The sequence below is a fragment of the Vulpes vulpes genome, chromosome 6 (genome assembly GCF_048418805.1).
Source record: "Vulpes vulpes isolate BD-2025 chromosome 6, VulVul3, whole genome shotgun sequence".
In the NCBI taxonomy this organism is placed as follows: Eukaryota; Metazoa; Chordata; class Mammalia; order Carnivora; family Canidae; genus Vulpes; species Vulpes vulpes.
In genome coordinates, this window is record NC_132785.1 from 74,100,780 (window position 1) to 74,122,206 (window position 21,427).

General features: G+C 40.6%; 1 long non-coding RNA gene across 1 annotated transcript in view; it reads right to left on the reverse strand.

The window, feature by feature from the left end:
- Positions 1-21,177, reverse strand: part of LOC140599352 (uncharacterized) — a 50,065-nt gene extending 28,888 nt beyond the window's left edge. Inside the window, exon 1 of the long non-coding RNA XR_012002132.1 lies at positions 21,104-21,177. This is a non-coding gene — a long non-coding RNA (uncharacterized lncRNA). The remainder of the gene's footprint in view (positions 1-21,103) is intronic.
- Between the last annotated feature and the right edge of the window lie 250 nt (positions 21,178-21,427).

The window sequence follows — 21,427 nt, forward strand, 5'->3', positions numbered from 1 at the left end:
TTACACAGTATCCTGCCACAGGGAATTATAGTGACCCAAGGCCCTATGCCTTCCAGCTTCTGCCCACCCTCACCTCACCTCCTTCCACACCTGCTCCCCACATGCTGGTTCCCACTATTCTCAAATCTCAGGCTCTTGTCCACCGTAAGCCTCTGACCATACTGGTCCTCTGCCCGAATGCTCTTCCATGTTCTTTTCATGGTTCCCCTTTTTTAAAATTTTCAGGTCTCCACTCAAATGTTACCTCCTTCGAGAGGCCCTCCCTCATCATCCCATATAAAGCAAGTCAGTTCCCATGAGAGTCTGTCATTTCGTCCAATTTGTTTGCTTCACAGTATTTATCACAAAGTCTTTCAACAACATTTGACAAATATTTATTCTGTCCCTAGTTTTAAGTGCTGGGGATACAGCAATGTACAAAACATGTAGTAGTTCAATTCGTATTTGTGGTTTCTTGCATATTCTTTGTCCTCTGTATCATAACCTATCATATAACCTTCTCTATCACGTAACTTCTTTGTAAGCAGGAACTGGCTAAAAGGGAGGCAGCATGATGTAGATAGAGGCCAAGAGCAATAACTGCAGAATTAGGATGGAATCCTGGATCTTCCACCTAACCAAATTATTTAATCACTCTGAACCTTCTTCCCCATCTGGCATAATAATAGTACCTTATTTGGGGGGTTATTACAAGGACTAATCAAATAGTATGGTTTAGTCACTTAGAAAAAAACTTTAGCACATAGTAAACCCTATAAAAATGTTTATCAGAAAAAATGTTTTTTGACCATTGGACCAATCCAGTACCTGACAAATAGCTATTGTAGTTAAATGGATTAATAATTACAGTGCCTGTGGTTAAACATATTTTAACTGGGCCAAAACCTAAACAGAATGTGGAATTAACAAGAGTAAAATGCTACTTTTCATTTCTGAGCTTCTTGTTGGAAAAACTTCTTTGGTCTTAGGGAGAGAAGGTGACATCCCTGGTCAAGTCCAAGCCAGAGGCAGGATTCTCTTTGAAATCTGCTAGGAATATTGTGGCTGTTTTCTACCATAGGAGGTTCTGGGACTTTCCAGGAAGGAAGGGCTGTCAGAATTCCACTTAGTCTATTTTATCCACCATAAAACTGAAATAGAGTTGTGAAGAGGCTAACCACTAACCATTTTCAATAAGTCTTTCCAGTAAAAATTAACCAACAGATGTATAAACGTAGTGCATCTGCACCTGAATATTCTGTATGTACAAACTTCCAGGAAAGATAGAATCAAATGGAAGAAGGATGACTATAGTCATCAAAGCCATTGGGAGCTGCTGGTAAGTATTTGCCAAGATCCTATCAAATTCTGGCATTTTTGAAAATGTTAATGGGGGAGACCAAAAACACAGAAAAGCAAAATATTTTGTCACAGATTTGCCTTCAAGAAGTCCACCATCTACTTAGATCAAAATCTCCATACATCAAAATGGGGAAAACTTTATAAAGAAATAACAATATATGGGAGGCAGAATAATGGGAAACACCCTCCACTAATGTTGACATCCTAATTTCAGGACCCCTAGCTATGTTAGGTTACATGGCAAAGGGGAATTAAGGTTGCAGATGTAATTAAATTGCTAATCAGCTGTCCTTAAAATAGGGAGATTACTCTAGATTATTAAGGTGGGTCAATGTAATCACAAGCGTACTTCAAAGGGAAGAAGGAGGCAGACAGTGTTAAAGAGATGTGATGACAGAAAGCAGGCTCACAGAGATACTATTTTGCTGTCTTTGAAATGAAGGAAGGGAACCATGAGCCAAGGAACGCAGGGAGCCTCTAAAAGCTGGAAAAAGTAGAGAAACAGATTCTCCTCAGAGCTTCCAGAAGGAACAAAATCCCACCAACATCTTGATTTTAGCTCCAATGAGACCACTCTTAGAGTTCTAGGCTATAGAACTGCAACAGAATAAATGTGAGTTGTTTTCAGCCACTAAGTTTATGGTAATTTGTTACAGCAGCTAGAAAGCTGATACAACATATAATAAAACTCCAAGTATTATCCTAAATAAATTAGGAAGGGGAGAGACAACAATGCTGACTAAAGCTATCAGGGAAAGTGTTTTTGAGTGCGAAGGATTTCAGATTGCTCTTTTCATAGTTTAGAGGATGAATGTAAAAAACAAAAGCTCAGTATGGATACATGCTCAATCTATAAAATCATAAAGGGAGTCTGGATTTATTTACTAAATGCCAGTTTACCAGAGCCAAGAAGCACCTCCCTGAAACAAAAAAAGTAGCTTTAGTATAGATGGCTGGACAAACAGATGGACAGATAGATAGGTTGAGATAATGGGGGTGGGGAGGACAGAGAGACAGAGAAAGAAAGAAAAGGAAACCGTTATTTATGCAGTGTGGGGCCCTTTTATCCGGAGAGGCTGAAAATACAAAAAGATTTAAATTTTTTGGATAAATTCAGGGATGCCAGATTAAAAATGAGGTCAGGGAAAACAAGATGTTTGCAATGAAAGTTGAGCCTCAGTCATACAGAAAACTTGCTTTTCCTCAGCCCGACTTGCAAAATTCTGTCCAAGACAGACCTAGCTTCCAGCGACTTAGAGCTGACACAGTAGGACAATTTCTGTTTCTGATCCCCGGTTTGGGGCTTCCTTGGAGAATAACGAAGCTGACGTAACTGTTCCTCTCCCACCACACTATACCGTGGATGTGTTTCGGTCCAAACAGAGCAAACAGGAAAGGTCCTCATGTGCTCTTTGAGGGAGGAAACTGAAACCTGGCATCTTGGGCAGCTGAGAGCATCTTTCCTACCTGAAGGGGGGTCATTCACACCACTGTTCTCTTGCTGCACCCACACATGATTGATTACTCCCCTTCCACAGGTTCTTCTCCCCTTCTCAGACCGTATTCTCTACTTCTTACTGGAGTGCCTTCCTCTGAGCTGCCGAACAGCACTCAGTTCCTCAGGGAGCTACAAGACCGTGGTGGATGAGGTGACACCTATAAACTCTGCCGGGCCTTGCTGGTTCTTGCATCCTCCAGATCAGAGGTCCACATGTGCATGGATGGGAGACATGGGATCAGTCTGAACTTGTTGCAGCCCATGTGGCCTGATCAGGGGGCGTGGAGGGGACGGTTTGATGGAAGCATCACTGCAACTGCTCTCACAGTTATGGGATGAGACCCGAAGACCAGAGGTTGAGCATCGCTCACCCTTTCAGTGTCCTGGGTTGACATGTGAGAATCGGCTAAGTCCTGTACATTCACTTAGGTCTTTAAACCAGTAAGATTTGGGAACTAGGTATGGTGGACACCTTCTGATCTAGAATCTGACAGACTCAAAAAATGAGAGCTGAAGCTACCAACCTCATCTGTTTGCTTTCCTGTGTAAATTGTCAGAGTGACTACAAAGTTGGTTGTAACTCATTTCAAACCCAGACATGTACCTGTCATGCTTCATTTTAGAGAGTGATGGACCTAGACATGTTTTAGGTTCTCAGCAACTGTTCAAAAGCAGATAAGAAATGTAACCAACATGCACGAGGCTGAAGTAAAATCATTTGACCATCACATTAGCATCATATAAGCCAGGTGTGCCTTTTTTCACCTAAAAGTCACTGGACATTTATAAAGTTTGGGGAGTGGAAGGCCTCTCTGACCAACATTGCTAGCTGTTACTCTTTCAGAAGAAAGGCCTTATCGGCACCAAAGGAAAATCTTGGAGCTAATTCAGGAGGCATTTTAAACAGACTGTTTTACCAATTGAAGGCCAAAAGGGCAATAGGAAACAAATGACCATAAAATGAATTTTCTGCTGCTGGAATAAAAAAGCTCCCTAGAAATTAACATCTCTGCCCTGCTGATCCATGGATAGGGATTTCCAGTAATATTCAAAGAACTTTGCTCTTTTATCCCTGCCACACCTTTTGTTCTTTCCAGTGTTTATTTCTATTATCATCCACCAATATATGAGGCAATTTTGTGCATAAGGCCTTTCCTAAAGCTTGGCTCAGTTCTATTAACCTTTATGCGGTAATTTATAGTTAAGATCTAAATGGCACTGGTGCATGTAAATAGTGTCTGTGGGCTCTGCCATCATGAGGAAAGCACCGTGTGTAAGTGGCTCCAACACATTTGCTCAGAACATTATGGAAGGAACTGCTGAGATCTCTTTAGGAAATTATTTAGTGAAATTCTCCAAAAGATGAATATGCTTTGGAACAGACTTTCTGTTGTGTTGAGTTTAATAATTTTCAGGGAAATGTGTGGAATCCAAGTCAATTTCTGAGATGCTCACCTAAAAAGAAAAAATTTCCAAAGCCAAGAAATTGCAGGGACTTTTAAATTTCCTTGTAATTTGTCATCAAGGATAAGTGGATTTGAGAAAAATTTTCTGTATCTCCAGAGTAAATGCAAGGAAAGTAAAGATATCCTTTGACCAGATTGATACCATGGAACAAATGCCTTTCCTTTCATTTTCTCTTACCCAAAAGGAGCTTACCTCTGACCATTCTCCAGATCTGCCCATCCAGACTCAAAGCAGGCCCTATAGTATCCTACTGGCCCAGTCAGTTCACTGTTCAGAGCTCCCCAGAAACTTGACTGGCTTCATATCTACTTCTATCCATCCATTCATCCATCCATCCATCCATCCAGTCATTAATATTCTACTGATGGCCTGTATTTGTGAGGCCCTATGTAAAATTCTGGGATACAACTGTGGGCAATACGAATATGGCTCTTTCCTTATGGAATTGTAAGTCTCAGCTGGGAAAGACACATTCAAAAGATAATTCCATAAGTAATTATATAATTGCAGTTGGATCAGTGCTCTAGAAGAAAAGTATGGTTCAATGAGAGAATTTAACAGGAGTTTAGGGATTTCTGGCCTAGTCTGGGTGGGGAAGTGGGGGAGAAAAAAAAAAGCTTCTCAGAGGAAGTAACATTTGTGCTTGATTCTTAAAGGAAGAATAGGAATTCATCAGGCAAATAAAATGTGTAAAGTGTGTAGAAAGGCAGGTTGGAGGGAGAAGGGAAGGAGGGCAGGAAAGTGGGAGTTAGAGAATTTAGGTGGCCATATAAGCAAACAGGAAGGCTTTGGTATATGAAGGGCCTGGGTATAGTGAGTGACAAGGGAGAGCAGCTCAATGTGGTTGGAACATGACCAACAGGGGTGGGGAGCAGGAGATCAGGCCAGATTTTACTCTTGGAAGGGTTTAGAAAGAAATAGTTGGGTCATCTTAGCTTGCTCCCAGAGCAGTCAAAATTCTGAACCTGTGGCCTTCTTGGGGTTCTCAAACTGGTTGTGCCCTAAACCTGTCAGACCTATATCCCTGAGGCCAAGCTAAATGACACTGGCCCAAATCTGCATGTGATGAATGACTAGTCAATCAAGAGCATAAATGTCAAATGCAGTGTGTGGACCTGGTCTGACTTTTAATTTGATTAAGTCAATTGTAATTAAACATTTGGAGGACATTGAGGAAATATAATGCAGATTAAATATTAGATGACATAAAGGGATTATTGTTCATTTGTAAGTATAAAAATAGAATTGTGTTTGAGAAAGAAAGTGTTATTTTCTCATAGTATTTAAGACTTAAATATCATGATATCTATGATTTAAATTAATTTCAGCAAAATTTTCAGAAGTTATATATATAAACAAACAACTGACAAGAAACAAACTAAAAGGTTTCCTAAAGATTTTTATATAATCTCAGTAAGAATACATTACAGGATATAGAGAACAATAGGAGCAAAGATGTAATGAGTAAAGCATAAAGTATGCTTTAGAAGAAGCAAGTGATTCACTTCAGTTGGAGCTCTTGAGTCTGTTAAAAGGAATGCTAAGAAACAAAACCAGAAAAGAGAGCTGGCCCCCATTACAAAGGACCTTGAATGCCAGACAAAAGAGTGATGGCTCTGTGTTGCAGGCACTCAGGGATCACTGAAAGTGTGTGAGCAAGAGAAAAGCATGAATGCAGGAAAAAGAGTAATTATGCCACCAAGCATATGACAGAAAAGCCAAGAAACTTATAATAAATAGTCACTGTGCTCACTTCAAGTGTCAGACATTGTGAGCAAAAGGGTCACAGAGGCTATAGTCCAAAGGAGGAATGAAATGTTAAATGACTACACAAGCAAGAGTTGTGAAGGAAAAGTACTGGGTGTTGGGAGAGCTCACAAGGAAACTAATGTAGATGAAGGGATCAGGAATTCACACCTGAAGTGGTAACATCTACTGGGATGTAAAGATGCTCTGAAGTCAAGCGGGGACCAGAAGGAGATAGAGAAGGAAGAGCTGGCCAGGCAGAGGAGCAGGCCAAGCACAGGCTCTATGGCAGATGGGAAAATGGCTCTTGTGACCTTCCAAAAAAGGCCAGTGCTGCACAGCAGAAGCTGGGGGGAGATTGTGGTTTGACATAGGGAAGCATAAGGCAGGGTTAAGTCACCCACCACCTTAAGCACAGCTGATTGGGTCAGGAGCCAACACCTGACCAAAAGACAGACTCCCCGAAGCTCTCCAGTCCCCTATGAGGTGACCTAGAGTGACACCAGCTATTGACTGCCTGAACTACTTAAAGCTTCTCTCTTGGGAAGTTTGAATATGGGAGACAGGGAGAGAAAGACCCAGAAAGAGAAAAAAGCAAACCAATAGATAAACAGAATACAGTCAAGTGGAAGCACAGAAGCAGACACCTGGGCCAGGTAGCCCATATTAAATATCTTGGTTTTTATCTTAAGAACAAATACTGATGAGGAGTGATAAGAGCCTGACCTAGGACATTAGAAGTAGAAACAAAGAAGTGGGGGGGGGGGTTTTAAAAATAAAAATGTCCACAAATTCTTTGACATTTCTCCCTTAATTCCCTCATGCTAAGTGTGGGCTATACTTAGTGATTAGCTTCTAACAAATAGAATATTGCAAAACTGATGGTGTATGATATTCAAGATTGGGTATAAAGAGACTACAGCTTTCATCTTAAGTCTCCCCTTGCCCATCCCCTCCCTCTCTCACTCCCTCCTCTCTCTACCTGTGGGGAGAAGCAAGCTGTCCTGTGGTAAGCAACCCTGTAGAGAGACCCACCAGGTAAGGAACTGAAGTCTCTGGCCAATAGCCAGAAAGGAACAGAGACCTGCTAACAACCGCATGGATGGTCTCTGAAGCAGATTCTCTAGCCCTGATCAAGCTTTGAGATGACTACAACCTCAGCTAAAGTCTGCCTACAACTTCATGAGACCAACTAAGCTAAGCCACTCTCAGATTCTTAATGCTCAAGAACTGTGTGAAACAATAAATATGTCATGTTTAAGCTGCTAGACCTCAGCATGATTTATTATGCAGCACTAGATAATGAACATAGAGGAGAATGGATGACACTGGCATTACATGGTAGAATTGCTAGGACTTTGTAACGATAGCTGTTGGCCATAGGAGAAAAAAAACAAGTAAAAAGGATTCTGAACTTTGAGTCTGACTCACTGAGGTCCCATTTTAGAGAAGGGGAAAGAACACTGGAGGAAGAACTTCCAAGGAAAAGAAAGTAATCTCCATTTGAACTCATTGAAAATGAGATGCTGGTGAGATTTTCAGGTGCAAGTGTCCAAGAGATTTGGAAATCTGGAAGGGTGTTAAAGTGGTCATCAGGATAGAGGAGAACCGTGGCAGTGGAGAGCACTTCCATGGAAGGCAAGGAGATAGAGATGAAAGGCAAACCATAAGGAACATATGCATTTATGAAACTAAAGGAGGAAAAAAAGCAATGCTCAGAAAAAAGGGTGAGGAGCCCAAAGGGAGTCTTGGTAAAGAAAAGGAGTTCAGTAGTGCCAAAAACTGTAAAAAGGAGATCCCTATCTCTAAAAAGTCCTACCTCACATTGTAATTCTGTATACTTGATGTAAGCCAACACTGGCTACATGGATGAAATCAAATTTCAAAGTCCACAGCAGAGAAAATAAGACCTTGAATTGTAGTGACCCTCCCAAAGCATTTGCCACCATGTAAAGCTCTGCTCAGACCATCTATATGTCATTCTATAGTGTCTCTCTCAAACTGCTAGGGAAGGGATGTTTGTGATTATCTCTAAACAACCTGCTCTTCTGACATATGAGGATTTTTCAAGTTGCAAAATATGGAGGCTACTCATTCACCTCAGGGTAAGTTTCCAGTGTAGGGAGACTTGGGAGGGTTGAGGAAGCAAAGTAAATGGTTTCCAGAGCTATGTGGCAGGCCTCACAGAGAACTAAAATGTTGTTTGAAATAAAACAGCAGTTTCTCCAGCATCTCACCACTCCTGAAGCAACTGCTGCATCCTATTCCTTTCTTGGCAGACTTATTCTACTAACTGGTGGTTTTCTATACCTTCTTTCATCACTTCGATTACTGAAGTCATCTTTTGGCTCATAGTTTCTGCTTACTGTCTTCTCTTCCCACATCCCTAGTTTTCTGCATGGACACTGGACTACCTGGTTTGTAAATGAGTCTGCTCTTCTCTCTTTCCAGGTCTCTCTGTCTCAAGTTCCGACTTCCCAAGAGAAAGGCTTTGATTGGTTCAGATAATAACAACCTAGTGCCACTCCCAGCTACCTCAAGGGGACCTGGAGAGCCTAAAGCAGGCTATCCTTTTGGTCAGGTGTTGGCTCCTGGCTCAACCAGTTGCTGCCACAGTGGTGGGAGAGATGGGCACTAAGTCTAGAGAATTCCCTGTGGCCTCTTTTTCCCAAAAGTATGGGCTTATGAATCTTAATGACCATTGAAGTACAAATCCCCCAGTGAGTTAATGGTAGAAATGGTTCAAAGTTTCTTCTTCCAAGTATGGATTTATTCCAAACAAGTTTTTATCTTTAATATTAGTTTAATTTAGCAGCAACTACCTCTGGTACTAAACCTTAAAGTGGCATATGCTGGCTACTTACAGAATAAAAACCTAAGGTAGACATAGAAAATACAAGCCTTTAAATACAAGAAGCCTTTAAATTATTTCAGTGAATTCTGCCTAAACTTAGCCAGTTAATTCCTGCTTTTCATTTTTTTTTTTTTTTGAGAGAGAGAGAGAGCACGTGCGCAAGCCTGGGGGTTGTGGGAGGGGGTACAGAGGGAAAGGGAGAGAGAGAATCTTAAGCAGGTTCCATGCTCAGCACGGAGTAGACACAGGGCTCCATCTCCTGACCCCTGACATCATGACCTGAGCCAAAATCAAGAGTCAGACACAACCCACTGAACCACCCAGGCACTCCTCCTGCTTTTCATTCCTATTCATTCATTCAGCACTACTACTTGGTAGGCATTTTCCTAACCTGATAAATTATAAAGACAGTTCATAGAGAAACCTCATCCTCAAGGAGCTGACCTTCAAGGAAGGAGAAAGGAGCTGCATCTTTCTTCTCTCATCTCTCTTTGGTCTAGTTCAGTTTTCTCTCCCTCCTTCACCTGGTGCATCTTCTAGAAACATGAGTGTTGAAAAAGGAGAGTTGATATCCAGTTCTCCATGTGTCTTTACTACACTTGTCAAGGATTCATAGAAACCCTAAGTGAGGGGCGCCTGGGTGGCTCAGTTGGTTAGGTGTCGGACTCTTGGTTTCCACTCAGGTCATGATCTCAGGGTCTGGGGATGGAGCCCTGTGTTGGGCTCTGCACTCAGCAGGGCCTCTGCTTGAGGATTCAATCTCTCTCTCTCTCTCTCTCTCTCTCTCAATACATAAATCAGAAAGAAAGAAAGAAAGAAAGAAAGAAAGAAAGAAAGAAAGAAAGAAAGAAAGAAAGAAAGAAAGAAAGAAAGAAAGAAAGAAAGAAAGAAAGAAAGAAAGAAAACAGACTCTGGTTCTACCAACAGGTAAAAAGCAAATGTGGCAGGAAGAAAGGGCAGTGGGAGACAGAGTATGTCTTTTTCTAATGTATATGCCTTTATATTGTTCAAATTTTTAGAAGCTTTTTTCCAGAAATAACTTTCTATAACAGAAAAAGGAAAGGTTTTTTTTAAAGTTTTTGTCTATAAAGAAGGAAAAGAAATGAGCAGGGATGGGCAACTATGAACAAATGGAGTTGGTAAAATTTTCCATGACCCTACTGGCAAGATTATTTTGGTTTCATTAAAAAAAAACAACAACAACACAAAAAGTCATCTCAGAGGAAGCATTGTGAAGTGAAGGAAGAACATACCATGCTTCAAGTGACTGAAAAAAATTCTTTTGTCCTTTAGATTTGCTGGATGCATGTAGATTGCTTTCTTATCCTTGAAATTCATATGACCGCATTCCTTCTTTGCTATAGAAAAGCAAACTGACATGATAAAAAAAAAAAACAAGCATTAGATTTTAGAGATAGGCAATGGAAAATCTGGTGGTAAGGGGCCAACAGGGCATGGTTTCTTATATGTGTGAGCTTCCTGTAATGTGGAATGCGTACGTGTGAAATCACCAGTCACTACATTTGCAATAACTTAATAACATGACCGTTCCTCCACCCGTCCTCTTTCCCCATACCGAGTTCCAGTTTCACACTGGGCCACTTACTGTGAAGCTTTACAAAGAAAGAAGGAAGTAAACCCACCAATGAGGCAGCAACGTGTTTCAAATGCCACATTCTTAACTTGATGAAAGTTTCTTTTATCATATTTATTAGTAATGCTATGCAGTTCAGAGTGGATGGCCCAAATCTTGTATTTAATTGTCTCCCTGTGCCCTGTACCTTTCAAACATATTAATAATTATTTAGAAGACTTTCCCTCACTGGGGCAGAATTAACGGACAAAAGAATCCTAGCCAGGGTCATCTTCATTCTGCCACAGGACTGCACCTGCTCCCTATTCTGACCTAAAAATGAAAGGAAAAAAATGTGATATTTAAAAGTGCCCAGGTCCTTTTTTCTGATGCCAGGAAAGGGATGAGAGTTCCTGTTTCTACACTGTGGTTCATGCTAAGGGGTCTCCAAGTGTGTAACACTTAGGGGACTTAGTTTCTAGCTCCCTAAAAGCAAATAGCTCTTCAGGGGCAAGGCAGCAGCTGGCCAGGGGGGCCCCGGTAATCCCCAGCAGCACACCAGGGCTAACAGAGGAGATAACTGTGTTTGAGGAAACTGATAGGATCTAGAGAGAAACCAAAGCTTAATACCTTGCCTGTCACTCTTAAAAATTAGGAAACAGCAAAAATAGGCAAATTGCTGCTTGAGGAGTAACTAAGGAGAGAAAAGGAAATTTGGGGCCTACTGCATTTTTTTAAAGCAGCCGTTGGAACTCAAGCTGGACTTGGTACCGAGGCAGACAGAGGTAGATAGGTCTGCGGAAATGGCTAATTTATAGTAATTCAGAATAAAGCCATACCCTAGAACAGATTCAAAGTGGTATTTTACATGGCTCTCCAATTAGCAAAGTCTGCCAGCTGACCAAATGAAGATGGTATCTGGCTCCCTAAGAGAAAGTAAACCACAAACCTGTAAATATTTTAATTAAAGTAGAATACAGAACTCATTGAATTTAATTTTGAACTTGGGACTATTACCCACTGCTTTAATCTTAGCTCTCACCCTGTTAAACGTAAGCAGAAATGAGTCAGAATGCAATGTTTTGCTTTAAAAAAAAAAAAGCATTTTTCTAAAAGCAGTAACAAAATTTATGAATGTTGGTTCTACTGCTTACAATTTTGGAAAAATGCTATTCGTCTGTCCTTTAATTTTATGAGACAATTTTGAAAAACATCAATCAAAGTTCTGCTCTGACTCTCCAGGTGTGAAAACAGGATACGATGGGAAATCCAGATGGTCAAAGTATCAGCAGAGTTTTTATATTTGTGATTGGTAGAGAGAAGGAGGCCTCTGTTTGAAGTACAACAGATGCGAATGCCAACTTCATCACTAAAAGTGTTATCCTCACTCCCACCCCACAATCTGGAAATAAGCCATGCCATTGTTTAAAGATGGCAGTCCTTTTCTAGATGAGGGGCAACTTACCAGACCCATTTAATCACCCTTACACAACACCTCTTTGGGTCAGGATGTAGCCAACACTATCTCCATTAGTTAATAAAAGGAGTTACTACCAGTCATTAAAAAATAGTAGTCTTATTAGAGATTTTAAATACTGCATGTACATTTTATCATTCTGAAAGGCAATTTGAAAAAAAAAATTATGGCTGAGTGATTGAGCAACAAAAGTGGTAAACTAATACATGTGTGCCTCTGAGCATGTGCACACCTGAGTACACTTACATTTTTAAGTAGCAGGAAGAATTACATTTTGCATGTTTAAGAGATCTCATTGGCAGCTCAAACACTTCCCCCAGCCTCTTGCCTCAGGCAGGTAGAGGCACTATTATTTCCTTCTGCCTAGAAGCAGAGGGGAGTTACTCAAGGTCCTGTGGCCGATTAAAGAGAAGAGGGAGTACAGAGAGTAGGGGTGGGGAGTGAAGGGGCGGGGAGAGGAAGAGAGGGAGAAAAAAAAAGGGACAGAGGGAGAGGGCAGCAGGGCAAGGGAAGGGGCGGAGGAGGAAGGATGTGGTCTCATCCAACATCAGCTTCTATTTAAGTACCTAGCCCAGCAGACCATCCAATCTTAGGAGTTCCTGTCCTCTACTTTGGAGTTCTGGCCTCTGTTTGTCCCGACTTAGATTATTGCTAAAACAGAAAAAACAACAACCCCACGCAAAAAGCAGGTGCAGTAAAAGAAAATATAAATTTTCCTTTAAAAATATTTGGAATTGAGTCTTTGGAAATGGATGCTATAAATATAAAATCAGCTAATGCTCAAAACTATTTGTAATTTTCCCTTACTTAACTTAATTATTTGTCTCAAAAGGAAACCACAGCTATTTGTAAAAATGATGTTTTCTGACCCTTGATTCAGGAATATCTGCCAGAAGACAACTGAGGTATACACAAAGTTAACAAACCCATACACACAGCAGTTGAATGCATTAGGGAGCAGCCTTTGTGTAACCAATTTCAGCTACTTTTCTTTCTAAGGAAAAATCTGAATCACTTTCATTTTAGAGGTTTTTTTTTTTTTAACTCAAATAAAAAAAGAATTAATAGCCTTATTAGATTTAAAAAATCTTACAAATTGACAGAAAGATATACAACACATGAGAAAAATGTTCAAAGGACATAAATAATTTTTAAATAGCCAATAATCATTTGAAAGGACGTTTAAGGACATTGAGAATCTAAGGAGTCAAAATTCCAAGTGTGAGACACCATTTTTCACTTGTCATATTGGAAAAAAATTTAAAATAGTATGTAGTATTTGGGAGTGATATAAAAATAAATACAATGGTATGCACTGACAGTATAAATTGATCGGCCTTTCTGAAGGAGTGCTTGTACATGTGTGTGTTTTAAAGCCTTAAAAGAATAAGCATTCTTCAATTTAGCAACTGGATATCCAAAAGTTTATCTAAGAAAGCATCACAGAGATGTACTTAAAATATAGCTATAAGGATACTCATTGGAGAGTTGCCTACATTGTCAAAAACTTGGAGACAGCCTAGATGTCCAACAACAGAGAACTGTTTAATTTCTTTATAAAACATCTATAGAGAGAACACTATGCATAAGCAGAAGAAAATTTAATGTTCGTAAAATATTAAGTGAAAAGATTTCAACACTACTATTTCAGTTTTGTATTCACACACCAAAACTAACAGAAAATAAATCATGCTATCAGTGATTATCTCTGCAAATTGAGAATACTGGTGATTTTTACTTGATTCTCATTGTTTACCTATCTTTTTAATAATGTTGTTACTACATTTTTAAAAGAATTATGTCAAGATTTATCCATCTGTCACACAATTGTTATTCTAAGAAAAAGGCAATATTCGTACTGATTGAGGCAAAGCTTTGGGGGACAAACATTTCATTCATTGCATTAATATTTTATCTCAATTATTTTAACATCAAATTGATATCCCACATCTGTGCAGCACTTTGCATCGTACAATGCACCTTTACCTTTGCACAAGGGTCTTCTAGCGCAGACCTCATCCCAGACAAACAACTAATGATCTATACCTACCATACATAGCACAGGTAACTAAATCTTGCTGAGGTCTTTGCTCCCTCTTAACAGAAATTACACTGTGAAATAGAGAATAGAAAGAGCCTTATTCTAAAGCATTAGATCTACATTGTGTCCCCCTTTCTGACACTGTGGGTCTTCACAGAATTCCCAGCATGACTCATATAAAAGAGAGACAGAGGGATTCCGGGGTGGTTCAGTGGTTGAGCATCTGCCTTTGGCTCAGGTCATGATCCCGGGGTCCTGGAATCGAGTTCCACATCAGGCTCCCTGCAGGGAGCCGGCTTCTCCCTCTGCCTATGTCACTGCCTCTCTTGTGTGTCTCTTCTGAATAAATAAATAAAATCTAAAAAAAAAAAATGTTAAAAAAGAGACAATAAGACATCTGTCTTTCTCCACTGCTGTTCTCATCACATCAAAGATTAACGACCACACAGGAGGTACAAAACCGTGGAAGCCATGGACACATCTGAATTGATATCTTGTAATGTTCATTTCATTTTCCAGTGACACACAAAACTGTTTTCTTCAATGTGACTAATATCTGCATTCAGAGACACCTCAAATGTTGGCTAGTATGTTAGTGATACTGGGAACATTGGAAACGGGAGTCTGGAGTAGTCCGCATGCTCTGCACTGTTGGGGGCCGCTTACCGTCTGCAGGTGAAGCACACTGCTTGTTCTCAGAGGATGGAAAGAGCCAAAGTGTTGAGAAACAAGGGTCAGTACAAGGGTTAAATGAAAGCGAAATCATGCTGACCCAGAAATGCAAATCAATGTGCCTGAGCTCTCTGTAGAACTTGTGCCTGAACACTCTATTCTTTCTCCAGATTACCTAGTGTCCTGAGAGAGAGGCTCCAGCGATTTAGAAAAAAGAGGTGAAGTGTGGAGGGAGGCATCAGGCAGCAGTGGAATCTAATTTTATTTGAGAAGCATCTCCACAATTTATAGTGGACTTCTCACAGGGGGGGAAAAAAGCAGTTTTGAAGTTTATTTCCCTTTCTTTATACTGCTTTTACTACCTCTACTAGTCCAAATTCAAAGCTCAAAATCAGAGGTGATTTTAAAACTGTATCCTAATGATTCATAAAAGTAAGGGCATGCAAGTGTAGAGATTTATAATGCTCATCTGCATTTCATTCTACAAAGTTGCAAAGCATGCAGGAAGCTCCCAAATGCTGAGAGAAAGCTTCCTGAGATATAAATTCCAGGTAAATAGCATCATGGTTCTCATCACTAATGGAATTATGAGGGAGAAAGGGAGGGAAGACAGGGAGGAGAGAAGTAGGGGAAGAGAAGAGAGATGATAAATTAGAGAAGAAATGGGTGCAGATTTAAAAGAAAAAGAACAGAAACCAAAATCAGAGAGGGACTCATAGTTGGGGGGAAGCATGGAACAAAGTAAGCCAAGGATAGATAGCAAAAAAGCTTATAAATGGGGGTCGAGAGCTAAATGGCTCAGGCCTGAACCCAGGCTCCACACCTAATTTCTGAGTGACTTTAAGCAAGTTACTTAACCTCCTGGAGGCTTGCTGAGAGAGCTTAATTGCAAGAATCTATGCAAAGCGCCGGGAGTAATGGGAGTAATACCGGGGCAGGATGAGTGTTCAAAGATCACAAGCTAACTGGATAGCCCCTTCCGGGCCCAGAGGGAGGCATGAGCCAGACTCCCAACCTGTACCTTCCTCCGTCTCCCCACCTGAGGTCCTTTGATGAGAATGGCCATTTGGGGTCCTGGCCATACACCAAAGACATGGAGTGCTGAACTTCTGAGTTCAAATCTGTTCTGTTACTTGCCAGCTGTTAGTGGTTAATTTAGGCAATAAATACTTACCAACTATTTACTCCCTTTAGGTTCTGGGCTAGAATCTAATGAATGAAAACAGACATACCCCACCCTCACACAGCTTACAGGCTCATGGGAGAGCCAGGGAGCAATAAAATAATTAAGCAAGTACAAACAATATTAAAACTATCAAAGAGAGGCCATAAAAGTATATATAAGTCTTGAGGAAGACACTGTGGAGCTGAGCTCTATCAGTGGAGTGAGCAACAGCGTAGACTATGAAAGGGACATAGTCCCTTAGTTCATAGAACCATCTAGGCTGAAGGAATAGCTGGAATGGTGGAAGCCCAGAAAATGAGAAGAGACTGGAACAGTCATCTGGAGCCAAACCAGGCAGGACATGGTGGACATGGTTAAGGACTTAGGTCTTTACTCTAAAAGAGAATAGAAACATCAGTGGAGGATTTTTATTTTTATTTTTATTTTTTAAAGATTTAATTATTATATATAATATAATATAAAAATATATAATATATAAATAATATATAATATAATAATCATATTATTAATAATATAATTATAAAAATAATAAATTATTACTATGAGAGACACAGAGAGAGAGGCAGAGATCAGGCAGACAGAGAAGTTAGGCTCCCTGCTGGGGGCATGATGCAAGATTCGATACTGGGACCTTGTGATCACACCCTGAGCCAAAGGCAGATGCTCAACAACTGAGCCACCCACGGGTCCCAGTGGAGGATTTTTATTCAAGAAAACTACATGATTATACATGGGTTTTGAGAAGACCACTCAAGCTTTGGTGTGGCAGATAGATTTAAGGAGGGCAAGGTAGACTCCTGAGGTGGCTATTGAACTGTGCGTGGAGAGCAGATGGTGGCTGGGGCTGAAATGGAAGCCATGCAGGGTGTCTACAGATGGGTAGATATTACATCAGCAGGACTCAAAAGTTGGACATAGAGGGAGGATTCTTCACTGGAGGAAGTGGATGCTAAAATTGTCCTTCACTGAGACAGGGAGCGCTGAAGAATGCCAAGTTTGGGGGAGGCTTGTTCCTTGGTTAAGCTTTACATACCTTTTACTTGTGTGACCCCAAGGAAGCCTTTTCCTCTCTCTGCCTTGAAATCCTTGTGAGGATTAAATGAAACCATTTACCTGTAAATGCCTGACACAGAGTAGATGCCCAGTAGCCAGTAACTGTGTTATTAGGATTTTAGACAAGAAATACTGAAGCAACTTTGTCTTGGCCTTCCACAGAGGGCAAGATCCTTTACTTTCAGTCCAGATATCATCTTTCCTGAGAGAGTATCTGACCCACAAATGCAAGATCCTAGAGCAGAATGTCCCATTTGAGCACAAAGTAAATCAGGATTCTTGGATTACACTGGGGAGGAATTCACATTTAATTTATGAGAAGATTCCCTGATCTGCCCTCTTTTCAAAAAGAATTATTATGAGAAGTCAAGTTCTGAGACTTGTACACATACTTTCTTGTTTTCACATCCTGCACAGGGAAATCTACATCTGACTGTCTAATTTATGAACTTTTAGGATAAACATATATGTTTAACAAATGTTTCTTAAGCACTTCCTTTATGTAATGAACTATGGAATACAAAGACAAATAAAACACATTCCTTGTTCTTAATGAGTCGAGGGCTGGTAGGAGTCGCACATCATATTAAAATACCATGACGGAGTGTATGATGAGAGATAGTGGGGAGCGAAACTCTCAAGTCTGGAAATAGGAGATCCTAAGTTTCGAACTAGACACTGGAACATAAGCTCTGCTTTCAAATGCTAGGCTGACCCCATGATTTTGGTGGTGAAGGGTCCTATTTAAGTTTGGGGTCTGGAAAACCCATCAAGATGCATACAGCCTCAACCCCAATAGAACAGAAGATGAAGATACTATCAGGTCTAGGTATAATAAACATAAAGAGTCAAAAATCATTACTAAACTAAATTTTGGGAAGGTAGAAAGGGAAGATCTGAAGCGCTAAGTCTAAAGAAAAAGAGGATTTGCTAAAAAGCAAGATTTTCCATTAACATTAGAGAACTATTCATACAGACAGAGAGGCGATGGATATAACGTCACGGTTGACACCATGGTTTTGCCTCATAAAAGTAACTTGAAAAAAAATCCACAAAATTCTGCCCAGTGTTAGGTCTGCTAACCACCTTTCAGTGTCAGCTGAGGAACAGCAAACTCAAGGAGCCAGCTCACCCCACATGTTCTGGCACTTTGTAAAATTTCTTCTGAAATTTAAATTAAAACCAGTCCTTCAGTAATGAGCTTTATTTTCATCCACACAGCAATTTAAACATGCCATTTATTTTCTGTCTGCCATGAGACTGGGAAATGAAGCATTATTGAACATAAAGCAAAGCTAATTCTAGGAATTTCCAAAATCAAAGACTATCCCTAGAACATTTTTACATCAAGAAAGCTTGAGAGTGAGTTCTAGAGAGTCCACTTTCTAGATGGTCTTGTCCTCTGATCACTGAAATGATGAAGGTCTGAACATTCAGTGAATTGCTTGAAATAAGAGTCTAGCCTTTAGTTAATCGTTTCTGTCAGTCTCCTCATTTAATCCCAAACAAGTTATTGGTTTATACCACCCCTTCTAGCAGGCTGGTTGCCATTAAGCAGAAAAAGTAATTCTATTAATGGAAAAATCAGTGTCCAACACATCCTCTAAGACTTGACTCAAATGTCACCTCCATTACTGCCTCCCTGGTCATTATACATGGCTCTTTAGAGTCTTTGTCACATTGAATGGAAATTGGTTCCAGTGCCCCATCTGTTCTTCTACACCGTGAGCTCCTCAAGGGCAAGGACAGGAGCATATGCATTTTTGTGACATGATACCTGACATATTATAGTAGGTATTGTCAGACATGGAGAAAAGCACAGAAAGAAAATCAGGGAGACAAGCGGACCAGGGAAGTAACAGAACTGCATACCTTCCACAGTCATACACAAAGAAAAGGCAATGAGAGCCACCGGAGGTATGGTGACATGTCAGGTTGGCCACTGAAGGAACTGGAGGTCAAGCAAGGACCTGACCGGAAGAGGCTGTCCTTTCTCCCAGCAGCCTATCTCTTCTCTCTGACAGTGATTTTTGCCTTGCGAAATTTCCCCTTGGGTCCAGCTCACAGGTCAAAGGGATGGAGCAACCCCAGAAGCTGTATGTGTTGTCTGAGGCAAGTCCCAGGCTCCCACCCAAGTAATACACATGTGGCTGGTGTTTGAGGTCCTTGCTGGTTTTTGTTTGTTGAGTTTTAATGGAGAGTGGAGAGGAAGGGATCTTAAAGGCAAAGGTGCCTGTGAAATGAACACTGTGGGTTCTACACGTGCTGGGTACTTGAGGAATAAACCTAGTTGCACAACCCACTCAAGATACACCATGAAGTTGCATCACCCCATTATGTAAGCATTTATCAAAGCAGGAAGGGGGAGGGGTTAAAGTCTACAACCAAACAGGAGTGCAGATGAAAAAGAAAAAAGTGACTCTGAAGTTTTCAGCTATAGTGAACATCTGTAATTTGTAGTAGCAATCAGCTTTGATTCACAGAGGTAGCATGTAAACTTGGCCTTGAGCTTCCTAGTAGCCAATGCAAAAAGCATTAATCAAATGATCAATGATCGCATAAAAAGTTCATGACATTCATCAGACGAAAACACAGTTGTTCCAGAAGTGCCAGCTGTTACTCAGTACTTAGAACTGAAAGATGTGGTCACTCAAGTGTTTTCATAAAGAATATCAGGATAACATCCTCATCTACATTTCCTTTAGTGCACAAAATAGCACTTATTAGGCAATCATAATATTCTTTTTTGGAAACCAATGGCATATTGCCACAGTGTAGTTCCATAGAAGCAGCTTTATAAGGAGTCATACCATGTTTCACATGTTCATCGTACTTAATTGTCCAACTTAACCCAAGACTCTAATCCCATTCTCCCATTAACCAGCTACGCCTGTCTCCAAGGGTGAATCATTTGCCTGCCCTGGGTTTGAACTGGATGGTTTCTGAAGTCCAGCTTCAAAGTTCTAGAGGTCTATGAGGTTTATTACTTTGTTTTTCAGAAAAGCATCAAGCTTTCAGTGTCCTTGAAAGTGTGAATCCATCCTTGTAGGTATCTGTACCTAAGTAGCTTATGCTCATAGGAGACGGATATATTTAATATATCTCAAAAACCTCAAACCATGGTAATGTGTCAGAAATTGGGAAAATCCAAAACAAAAAAGGGAGAGACTAAGAATAGGAGTGGAAGAATGGCAAACATAATTTTAGCTACTTGAGCATTTAGCTTGAAATCAACCTTCGTTTCTTTAGGAGTACTTTAATAATGATGACAATAACAGTCATAATATTTGCTCTAAATGAGCCTCTAGTTTCTCATAGGCAGTGGCAGCAGCAGCAGCAAACACTTATTTGGCGCTTCCAACCTACGAGGCCCTATTACAAGCGTGAGATACAATTACTCTTCGAATGCTCACAATAATTCAAAGACGTAGATTTTCCTATCCAATTTCACAAATGAGGAAACTACCACCCTGAGGGGTAGAATAACTTGCTTCAAATCCTGTGACTTGATCCAGCATTCAAGCCGGCTCAGGATCCAAGGTCTAACCAGCACAGGCACTGCCTCTGGACCCCTGAGGTCAGAGACTGCTGACACTCTGACAAATGGCCTCACTCTGGATAAATACTGGATATTAGAGCACCTTCCTCTCAAAATAAGATTTGGTTGGAAAAAAAATAGATAGGGCTTCTAAGAAAAGCAGCTCCATAAGTGCAGAGAATAATAAAGATTTTAATGATCAATGATTATTACCCGCATAACAATTATTCAGAAAACAATCCTCCAGCTCTCTTGGAAAATTGAAGGTGGTCTCCCCTGTGCTGCCACAGCAGTCAGTGACACCTCTGGTGAAACTTGAGCAAAGAGACCACCCTAAAAGTCAACAAAGTTGGGATTGTAAGGGGGTGGGTGGGCAGGCTCCCCTGGGGAGCAAGGGAAGGCCCTGGTTCCATTCTTAGATGTGCATCTTCTGGAAAGACCCAGGACGCCAGGCTGTCTTCCTCTTGGGTCACATGACATATTAGTCTTTGCTCTAATATCTCCTCTTCCTTCTAGCTCTTCTCTCCTCCCCTCCCAGCACATACGTGCCTGTTTGGAGATGCAGGAGAGGAATGCATTTGAAGTACCTAGCACCAATCTAACAGATAATCACGTGTAATCACACATCCAGGAATCACGTCTCATACATCTAATTACCTTTCTTCAGAGGATCTCAAAGCACTTTTCAGATAGTAATTAATCACCTCTTCTTAGGTATTTCCTCCCAAGACCTGAAAAGAGAAACACAACAATTATATGTTTTGCTCTCTAACCAGCTACCAACATTTCTTTTGAAACAACATATGCACACACCCACACACACGTATGCACGTGCAGGGAGAGAGGGAGCCAGAGGAAGAGAGAGGAGGAGAGAGATTTTTTAACAGTGACACAGCAGTGGGATTCTTCACATCCTGTCCTGTGCTCACAGCAGGGGTGGCACCCATGTCATCTGTATACCATAAGTGTTAATAATGATGT